The sequence below is a fragment of the Sorghum bicolor genome, chromosome 3 (assembly GCF_000003195.3).
Source record: "Sorghum bicolor cultivar BTx623 chromosome 3, Sorghum_bicolor_NCBIv3, whole genome shotgun sequence".
Classification (NCBI taxonomy): Eukaryota; Viridiplantae; Streptophyta; class Magnoliopsida; order Poales; family Poaceae; genus Sorghum; species Sorghum bicolor.
Window position 1 is genome coordinate 20,772,750 of NC_012872.2, and position 9,043 is coordinate 20,781,792.

Consider the following 9,043-nt stretch of genomic DNA (forward strand, 5'->3'; position numbering starts at 1 on the left):
TATATCAATTTTGTAAATTAAAAAGGAAGTGCTGACATCATTGCTGACGTCAGCACCATAAACGGTGCCATGCATGGCCTACCAGAGGCGGCCACGTGGCAGAACAGTGCCATGCAGCCGGTGTTATTTTCGTATTTGCATGTTCATGGACCAAAGTGGCACACGTCGACAAGTTCAGGGGGCACTTTTTCGCGTTTCCAAGTTCATAGACTAAAGTGGCACATGCTGACAAGTTTAGGGGCCTCTTTTTCGCGTTTGCAAGTTCATGGACCAAAGTGGCACAGGGCGACAACTTAAAGGTCCGCCGGTGTATTTTACTCAATAATCAAAATAGAAAAATACAGGGGTAAAACTGTATAAGAGAATTGATAATCTTGATCATATTAGTGATGCGAATGATGACTCAAAATTCCGTATTCATTCCTTATTAGTAATCAACCTTCCCCAGCAACGACGCCAAAAATGCTTGTTGGGCATTCTTAACGTCATTACCAAAAGTAGACTTAGTTTTCTATTTCTAATAACGGCGCCAAAAATACCGAACCTATCCCTCATGCCACTTAAGCCAAGTTGTCATCCCCAGTATGACATGAGAGACGCGGTATTAAAATATGCAATTGCTCTTCTGAATGAATAATAAATGAGATCTGCAAGCGCACAGATTAATATCGATGTAGCATTTTAACCGAAAAGCATTCCAGGTATCATTATTTATATTTTTACCACTGGGAAGAGATTGCTAATCATCAATGTTGATTATGGAATGGAATATGGAATTGAGTATCCATCATTGCAAGTGTAATAGAGAGCATTTATCTATCTCTTTCATACAGGGGTAAATGTCACATAAAATATAGGTAAAGTATGAATGGTGACAAAGATAATTAATCTGATCAGCATAACTAGCCATATATAATAATGATAAGCACCTCAACAGATATTCTACCAAGTCATTAGCATGGAATTAGGATGAACTACAACAATATTTCCTAAGTTATTCTTAACTATAAAGTCTAGCATATCATAGTTAGTGCAATTATACTTGACAATCATTGCGAGACAGGACTACGCCCATGCATAGTGATATTATCAAGGAAGATGAGAAACATAGCAATCACTCCTCTGTAATAATGTTGCTCTGCCTGCCCTATACACAAGAGGGCGACTATATAAGAATCAGTGGAGCTGTCACCACCACGAACCACCCCCGCGATCCGACATATAGGGTACAATCGCAGATAAATACGGTATAGGCATCACGCCTACATAATAATTATCATTTACCCACTGAACACATGGATTAACGCTATACGATCGTATATAATTCCAATCTAACTAAGCCAAGCATATAACTATGATAAACTAAGAACAATATAATTGCAAATATAAACAAGTAGAGCAAAGTCATAATCAATATATTGAAGTAGAACAAAGTCATATTCATAATATTGAAGAACAATGATGAACAAATGAAGAACAGTAGAGGAGTTACCAAGAATCCTCTTGACAGATCCGGAAACCAATCGAGGATTGACTTCTTCTAGTTCTAATCCTATGTAGCTATGCTAAACTAGAGATCTAGTGGATGTGGTGGCTCTAGGGCTTGATGAGAGACTTCTTCTCCCAAGATGGATGAATGAATTAGGGCTTCAGAGGTTCTCTCCTCTAGGGGCTAGGGGGTCTGCTTATATAGTCCCTCCAAATGAATATAGACCGTCGGATCAAACCGACCTTAATCGCATGGTTTTCCTTAATCCCTTAGGTCGGTGGACCATGATCCGCGAGGCGGAGCCTGATTGGCTCTCAGGCTAGGGCGGGCGCCCAAGGGGGGAGGGCGGGCGCCCTGCCCCCAGGTCCGCTCGGTCTCCCGCTCGTTCCCGTGGCTTCTGGACTCTTCTAGATGTTAGATAATTACAGTGCATGTTAATATCTCTATGTAAACCCGACATGTGAGCCTTTCTTCCATAATTTGTAATACCCGATTTTAAGAACAAAATCAGATATGCACCATATGTGAGTCTTAGAAGCCAAATCTCGCATATAGCTACAAATAAGAGGTAATATCAAGAGACAATGCATAAATATATAACGTACTTAATATAAAAGAGATAACCTTTAATAGCAAACAACGGATAGACAACTCCAACTTCAGGTATTAACTCCACTCTACAGGATCCAACTGACTGGTTGATCACAAGCCTAACACTCCTCCTGAAGTATGGAGGAAATAGCAAGAGTGAGTCCATGTCGAACTCCACAAGTATAGCAACTAGATTATAGATCTCACAATCTCATGATCAATGTGACATAAATAATGTAGAGCATTAAATAATAAATAACGAGCATATTTAAGACACAAGAATCATCATCGTCGATGCAAGATTCCCCAAGCACGGCTAGTATACCAGTTTTTAACACTCTACAGAGGTTGCACATCTTTACCCATGAGTCATGATTTACCCTTTCGCCCGAGGTGATCAGCCTCTTAACCCACTTCCAAGGAAGGTCGGCAGGGATCACTATGAAGCCTTTCAAAAGTTCATCTAGGCCGCAAGGTTTCCTTTGCACGCAGATATAGAGCCCCCCTTCCGATGGCACAATAACTCGCAGCCTATACACATACAGACAGAGGCCACACTATATCCAAAACGGTTCAGCCCCTCCGCCCTTTCGGGTAACCTCTAACAAGCTAGAAAAGGTCTTCATACTGAGCTAAAGCCAGAGCCATTATAGCCCTCATGGTTACACTGTTGTACCGGTTATCACTTACAGATAAATCATCAAGTGGCTAAAAAGTCATTTTTATCATTTATTACTTAACATTAATCTAGTCACAGGATCATGGCCACAGAAATAAAATCCAAATGCTATACTTGCCTTAGTCCAATCGCTCTTGCTTATCCTTTTGGTCCTGCTGGTCTCGCTTATCCAAAGCTCTGATCTTGATCACCAAAAACTGCTCTCCATCTTAATTTAACATGTATAATTGTTGTCAAGGCGATGGTGTTTAAGAATCAATCGATCGTTAGTTGCATCCGTTGCACTTGAAGTTTCTCGGTATGCAAATAGACATGCATGGTGGAAGCGAGGTAGCAAATTGCAGGCTGTGGCAATGCCAAACAAGGATCGACTGCCAAGGTTGTGCAAGGGATGGAGAATCATAGACTGGATCTCGATGTCAGGACAGACGGTGATTAGACGGCCCACGGTGTTTTCCACAGCGTAGATGATCAGGCCCTGGTAATATGGTCATGAATTCGGAACAGCTGCCCAACGACCTGGCGTCGGCGATGGCTCTTCCAGCAAAGAACGACAGCACGCACATGACTTGGTCAGGGCAGGGCTCATGGCTCTCAATTGTTTTATCCATGTTTTGCTCGGCATCGACTTTTCAACGTCGGAAGAACTTTGGCGGCGGCTCGGGAGAAAATATTTTAGATAGCTAGATTAGATGAAAGAGAGACACAGGCATGCACTTATATACGCTAGGTTAAAGCCAAGTTGGAGAAGGACTATATTTTATTATTTTCGGAATATTTAATTTTAGTTATAAAGTTAATTCTTCAAAACCTAGAATTATTATTTAAGCCAAGAAAAATACTCCAAAAGCTCCAAAAATTCGGAAAAAATTATCAGAGACATTATGGAAGACGAAGAACCTAAATAAAGTATTTAAAGCTTATGATAAGACAATTTGGAACATCTAAAAATTAGATTATGCTCATGGAAAAGGTCGGAAAAATTCCCGAGAACTTTTGTAGAGATTGCTTGATGGACGAGAAACTGAAAGGAGTAACTTAGGTATGAAAGAAAAGTTTCCGAGAGACTCTGAATGAAATCTTGAGCTGAGAGACAAGGAATTTGATTGTAGAAAAAAAATATATGCCGAAGAAGGAAGATCGATCTAATAAACGTATTTTAAATACTTTTCTCACTATCAACACACAAAGGAGAAACAATCAAACATTACACCAAACCTTATGCACCAGCATGTATGCACAACAATATTGCTAATCTATATGATAAATTTTAATTTAATGAAAAATATTATTGTACTATATTTTAATGAGCACAAAAATTCACAATTAAATCATTTTAGCTCTATTTCCCAGAAAATAATTTTTTTGGGTGTTACAAATCTACCCCCTTAAAATGAATCTCGTCCTCGAGATTCGAAAGAGATACGGATCCTTTGAGAGAAAACAGAATAAAGATCTTAATAACTCTTTTAACTGTACACTTGCATACCGAAGATAAACTCAAAATTTCCATTGGGTAGCATAGATCACTCCTTTGTGTGCTCATAACCATCAATTACCAAGAACCAAAGGAATATCGAGTGATTCTAGCACAGTGAGGTTTTCAGTGAAGTTTTCCATTGATATAGTTTCGCTGCACTTTACTTCCGAGAGCAGGCTTCTTACGAGCTTTCCTTTTACGCTTCCTTCGTTGTGGATTCTGATTTGATTCAATGTCAACTTGCCCTTAAATATTATTATTTAGATAATACTCCGCTTTATCATACTTGTAACATCTTTCTTCAAAGTCAAGATGATCATACGCTTCTCACATATCCATGAGAGGTGTCATATTGGGCTCCTGACCCATGGGACACTACACTCCCTGTCATCAAGTGACCAACGTCATTAATACGGCAAGGATAGATGATCATAGTCATAGGATATCTCAGAAGACTATTATCACTTCAAGATAGTTTTAAAATGCCTCACCCCGTAATATCAAGGTGTTACCCCCCTTAAAATGAGATTGATTGGGGGACACTAAGGACTAGTTCTCCTATCCTTTTTGGACGCTACACATCATAGTCTTTTACATTCGTTGTACCGAGTCTCTTGATCCAAGGTTAGTTTCATCACTAAGTTCCAATTATCGGTACCTTTATCACGGTTAAGTTGCTTCACTCTCACTTTGTACATATAGCTTTGTAGACTTTGGTGTCATCTGATCCTCATACACAACTATTAATCCATGAGTATCAGTAATGACATATATCTCCATTAATATTCTCTAAATGGGATGATATCTTGAAACAAACCAACATACCAAGCACTTGATGTCCTTGTAGATGTTCTAGTCATTAACCACTTCTTCTCTTGTAACTTCTTTAATTAGGCTACCCCCTTAAGAAAAGTCAACTAGGGGACACAAGAAAGGTAGCTTGCATATTTTCCAGACAAGTTAACATTGAGAACTTCTGATATCCGAAAGAACTTATGTGCAAGAGAACAAACAGGTATCCTAAAATTTTCTCGTGATATGAAAAATACCAGCGTAGTAAAACAGGTATAACTCTTATTCTGTTAATCCAATAGAGTTGCAGATTATATCGTTATAAAACTTATGAAATTCGCTACAACTTTCATGTAGAAGTCCTCCTTAGGTTCTGTCTTTAAGCATAGGTAAAATAACCAAACATAATATCCTTCCTGATAATGTCTCAGCAAAGGTGCAGTAACTTCCAGAAATTATATCTCGAGCTACTCATCTGGAGATGATCCTTACATTTTTGAAAAGCTTAGGAAATCCTCTACAACTTTCCTATACCATGTTTTCCCAGATTCTGTCTTTAACTTGGCCGAAAATAGGGAATACCAAAACTGTCCAGACTTTGATACAGAACAGAAACATCCAATTATAAATATCATATCTCAGGTTCTACTTAGCCAAATAAGTTCCAGCTTATACCGTTGGAAAGCTTAGCAAGTCTTCTATAACTTTTCTATAGAACACTTTTCCAAATTCTATAGTTATATTTGTCTCAAACAGCAAGTTCCCGAAACTGGTCCAGATTCTGGACAGCACATCTGTATCATCTTGTGATTTTTGTAACTTTCAAACCATAATAGCTATGAGGGTGATACTTGCGGTCAGAGAAAGATCTTGAAGTCTAGTTGCTCCAGAAAAATTTGATAAACTTTGCACGATCGGACCTTTAAATACACCAGCATTATTGCAAACTGCTCGAGAAATCAGCAAGGGATAGAAACAAGAGATAGCCAAACCAAACTACTTATTTCATTAATCCTTATGCCTTAGGTCTATAAACTCATGAAATTGTGAAGTAATTCGACAAGATCATTGCAATCATTACAAAGATCCAAATCAAACATAAGCATAATAACAAACCAACTAAGCACACTTCACTCAACTTGCAATATTATCGTTCTCTTCATTAAGGGCAAAGATCCTAAGCTTATGTTTCAAAGACGCAAGAAGAGGGTAAGAAAAGGTTCTAATAGCATACTAAATCAAGGAGTGAAGGTGAGAACATGTACTTTTAAAATGAGCAACAAGGTGGAGACAAATAGCAAGGATAAGGATATAGTATGGATGAAAATACCAAGGTTTATAGAGCAAGGATTTTATGACAATTCCAAAACCTTAAGACGACAAATTTCTAACTAGGCTTGCGTCCTACAGTCAGCATTGCTCTGATACCACTTTGTAATACCCGATTTTAAGAACAAAATCAGATATGCACCATATGTGAGTCTTAGAAGCCAAATCTCACATATAGCTACAAATAAGGGGTAATATCAAGAGACAATGCATAAATATATAACGTACTTAATATAAAAGAGATAACCTTTCATAGCAAACAGCGGATAGACAACTCCAACTTCGGGTATTAACTCCACTCTACAGGATCCAACTGACTGGTTGATCACATGCCTAACACTTCTCCTGAAGTATGGGGGAAATAGCAAGAGTGAGTCCATGTCGAACTCCACAAGTATAACAACTAGATTATAGATCCCACAATCTCATGATCAATGTGACATAAATAATGTAGAGCATTAAATAATAAATAACGAGGATACTTAACACACAAGAATCATCATCGTCGATGCAAGAATCCCCAAGGCCGCTCTTGACCGTGAGCACGGCTAGTATACTAGTTTTTAACACTCTGCAGAGGTTGCACATCTTTACCCATGAGTCATGATTTACCCTTTCGCCTGAGATGATCAGCCTCTTAACCCACTTCCAAGGAAGGTCGGCAGAGATCACTATGAAGCATTTCAAAAGTTCGTCTAACATGTTAGGGCCGTAAGGTTTCCTTTGCGCGCAGATATAGAGCCCCCTTCCGATGGCACAATAACTCGCAGCCTATACACATACAGACAGATGCCACACTATACCCAAAACGGTTCAGCCCCTCCGCCCTTTCGGGTAACCTCTAACAAGCTAGAAAAGGTCTTCATACTGAGCTAAAGCCAGAGCCATTATAGCCCTCATGGTTACACTGTTGTACCGGTTATCACTTACAGATAAATCATCAAGTGGCTAAAAAGTCATTTTTATCATTTATTACTTAACATTAATCTAGTCACAGGATCATGGCCACAGAAATAAAATCCAAATGCTATACTTGCCTTAGTCCAATCGCTCTTGCTTATCCTTTTGGTCCTGCTGGTCTCGCTTATCCAAAGCTCTGATCTTGATCACCAAAAACTGCTCTCCATCTTAATTTAACATGTATAATTGTTGTCAAGGCGATGGTGTTTAAGAATCAATCGATCGTTAGTTGCATCCGTTGCACTTGAAGTTTCTCGGTATGCAGATAAACATGCATGGTGGAAGCGAGGTAGCAAATTGCAGGGCTGCGGCAATGCCAAACAAGGATCGACTGCCAAGGTTGTGCAAGGGATGGAGAATCATAGACTGGATCTCGATGTCAGGACAGACGGTGATTAGACGGCCCACGGTGTTTTCCACAGCGTAGATGATCAGGCCCTGGTAATATGGTCATGAATTCGGAACAGCTGCCCAACGACCTGGCGTCGGCGATGGCTCTTCCAGCAAAGAACGACAGCACGCACATGACTTGGTCAGGGCAGGGCTCATGGCTCTCAATCGTTTTATCCATGTTTTGCTCGGCATCGACTTTTCAACGTCGGAAGAACTTTGGCGGCGGCTCGGGAGAAAATATTTTAGATAGCTAGATTAGATCAAAGAGAGACACAGGCATGCACTTATATACGCTAGGTTAAAGCCAAGTTGTAGAAGGACTATATTTTATTATTTTCGGAATATTTAATTTTCGTTATAAAGTTAATTCTTCAAAACCTAGAATTATTATTTAAGCCAAGAAAAATACTCTAAAAGCTCCAAAAATTCGGGAAAAATGATCAGAGATATTTTGGAAGACGAAGAACCTAAATAAAGTATTTAGAGCTTATGATAAGACAATTTGGAACATCTAAAAATTAGATTATGCTCATGGAAAAGGTCGGAAAAATTTCTGAGAACTTTTGTAGAGATTGCTTGATGGACGAGAAACTGAAAGGAGTAACTTAGGTATGAAAGAAAAGATTCCGAGAGACTCTGAATGAAATCTTGAGCTGAGAGACAAGGAATTTGATTGTAGAAAAAAATATATGCCGAAGAAGGAAGATCGATCTAATAAACGTATTTTAAATACTTTTCTCACTATCAACACACAAAGGAGAAACAATCAAACATTACACCAAACCTTATGCACCAGCATGTATGCACAACAATATTGCTAATCCATATGATAAATTTTAATTTAATGAAAAATATTATTGTACTATATTTAAATGAGCACAAAAATTCACAATTAAATCATTTTAGCTCTATTTTCCAGAAAATAATTTTTTTTGGTGTTACATAATTCCTGATAACCCCCTGCAGAAATAGACAAACACCAAAACTCGTGGAATTCTGTCAGATAAAACCCTAAGTCTGGGTGTCAGTTGCATTTGGATCCTTTTCTTTGTTTATTTGTTGATTATATTTGATACTTAAGGACCGTCAACAGACGCCTTGCAAACTGGGCACACATCCTCCTTTTCATACTCCTTCCGAAACAACACACAATTATTCTCGCAGACTCTGAGGGTAACCTTCTTACAGCAGCTTCATAATTACGAAAAATGCTCCATTGCCAATTCGATAACGAGACTTGATATACAAAATCCTCACGAGAAAAAGAGAATTTAGAATGCCTAGATCCCAGGCTAAGAGACTTCTTCGCATCTTCAAGGACTGTCGCAAA